Source organism: Bufo gargarizans, chromosome 9 (assembly GCF_014858855.1).
Source record: "Bufo gargarizans isolate SCDJY-AF-19 chromosome 9, ASM1485885v1, whole genome shotgun sequence".
NCBI lineage: Eukaryota > Metazoa > Chordata > Amphibia > Anura > Bufonidae > Bufo > Bufo gargarizans.
In genome coordinates, this window is record NC_058088.1 from 180,897,126 (window position 1) to 180,899,920 (window position 2,795).

The following is a 2,795-nucleotide window of genomic DNA, read 5'->3' on the forward strand; positions in this document are numbered from 1 at the left end:
ATGTAGGATTAGTCACTGTGGCTATAAAATTTACAACCCTAATCTTTCCCGTCACTGGGAAGGCGGCCATGTCCTCTGATAGCCAAGCTGATCCGAGTCTTGTGCTGAGGAAGGAGAACCCAGGGATAATACACAAAGCTTCAACTCCAACATCTTGTGTCACTTTTTTGTTAGACGGGTCCCCTGTCGATGAGCTGATCGCACGATGTTGTGCTGCTGAGATCCCAGTGATCAGCTTTGATCTGTAGAGGAACCTGTCGGCAAGTGTTCAGTTTTCCTGCAGCGCCACCACAGGAGAAATTAAGTATTACACAGCTCACGTCAGGGCTGGGCGATTAATCAAATTAATGTGATCAATTCGCCCTTTTACAGCCTGACGATATAGATTTTTTCATTTTTTCTTATGAAGTCCCTGGTCCCTTTCCCTTCCTTCGCCATTAATCCTAGCGGGTGTGTCAAGGACTGAAGAGACAGGAGCCCAGCACTGACTGTAGCCGGGCCCTTGCTTTAACAGCCAGTTAAGGCCTCTTTCACACGACAGTATGTCCATTTCAGTGTTTTGCGGTCCGTTTTTCACGGATCCGTTGTTCCGTTTTTTGCTTCCGTTGTGGTTCCGTTTCCGTTCCGTTGTTCCGTTCCGTTTTTCCGTATGGCAAATACAGTATACAGTAATTTCATATAAAAAATTGGGCTGGGCATAACATTTTCAATAGATGGTTCCGCAAAAAACGGAACGGATACGGAAGACATACGGATGCATTTCCGTATGCATTCCGTTTTTTTGCGGACCCATAGACTTTAATAGAGCCACGGAACGTGATTTGCGGCCAAATATAGGACATGTTCTATCTTTAAACGGAACGGAAAAACGGAAATACGGAAACGGAATGCACACGGAGTACATTCCGTTTTTTTTGCGGAACCATTGAAATGAATGGTTCCGTATACGGACCGCAAAAAACGGCCCGCAAAACGGAAAAAAAAAACGGTCGTGTGAAAGAGGCCTAACTCTGTTGCTGGCCACTTAACTCCCTAGATGCCGCTGTCAATAACAACCGAGGCATCCAGGCAGTTACATAGATGCTCCCTATTACCATCGGCTCCTGGGAATACAATTTGGGGCGCTGATGTGTTGCCATGGCAATAGGCCTGCCATGACTGTATGAGTATTAGGCTGTGCCACTGTCAGAGCCTCATAGACAACCTGTCACTGCAATGGTATATGAGTTACTGTACACTGGTGCATTATAAAAGCCACGTCCGCTAGTAGAGTCAATAATAAAGGTTAATAAAGTCTATTTATGTAATCAAAAATAGTCATTTTTGTCCATAAAAAAAGTGATTTTAATATAAAAAAAAAAATCCACATTGATGGTAACATGTATTTTACACCTCCCCGTGATCAATGTAAAAAAGGCATAAAACGATAAAAAGAAATGTCTCCCCCCCCCCCCCCCTCCCCAAAATAAATGTTAGGTCTCATGCACATGAATGTGTGTGCCCCGTGCCCGCATTGCTGCCTGCAAACAGTATTGACTTGAATGGGTCCGCAACATACAGAGCGAAGGCATGAAGCGGATACTCACGGAAGCACTATAAAGCCCTTCCGTGGGATTTCGGTCCGTGTCTCCGCACCGCAAAAAAATAGACCATGTCTCTCTTGCGGACCACATACCCATTCATGTGAATGGGTTCATATCTGCAAACGGCATGCACACGCAATTTGTGGTCCATGGGCACGGGGCACACCTTGCCCCGCAAAAGAAATAAGCCCATATACGGCCACATCGGCGGCAAAATGAATACATTCTGACTCTTGGAATGCGACGATATAAAATAACAATGTTTTTGTATGAGACGTGCTATTATTGGGCAAAAGTAGTAAAAAACAGAAACAACTATACATATTGGGTATCGCAGTCATTGTTCTGACCCATACAATAAGAGTAACATGCTAATGATGTCACACGGTGAAGGTGGTAAATTTAAAGTGCAAAAAACAAGAGTGGAATATTTTATTTTATTTTTTTCATTACCGCACATCAAAAAAAAAAAAGTTATATGTACTACAAAATGGTGTAACTAAAACAAAAATAATAAAATGATCAATAAAAATCGCTAATCAGCATCTGTCAGCAGGATCTACACTATTAAACCAGATGCCACTGCCTGGAAGGGTTGATCCTGCTGATTTAAAATGATACCTGTGTTATGAAAATCAGTTGCTGTGTTCCCGAGAAAAAAGGCGTTTATTCTTTATACAAGTGAGAGTTTTAGTGCACTGAGGGCGGAGCCTAGCTTCCCAGTGCACTGAAGCCCTAATTTGCATAAAGCCTCTTGCACACAAACGTATTTTATTTCCGTTCCGTTTTTGCTGTCCATATGCGGAAATGTACTCCGTGCGCATTCCGTATTTCCGTATACCCTAAAAGATAGAACATGTCCTATTATTGTCCGCATTACGGACAAGGATAGGACTGTTCTATTAGGGGCCAGCTGTTCCGTTCCGCAAAATACGGAATGCACACGGACGTCATCCGTAATTTTTGCGGATCACAAAATACATACGGTCGTGTGCAAGAGGCCTAAAGAATAAAAATCTTCTTATTTTTTTTTTTTTCTCCCCCCTCAGGAACGGTGCAATTTATTTTCACAAGACAGGTATAATTTTAATCTGCAGGATCAACCCCACCAGCAACTATCCCTGGTCTAATAGAGTTGATGCTGCTGAATAATGCATAGTGAGTGGATCTCTAGGGATCCTAGACATCAGGACCCCCCTGCTGATCTCACAA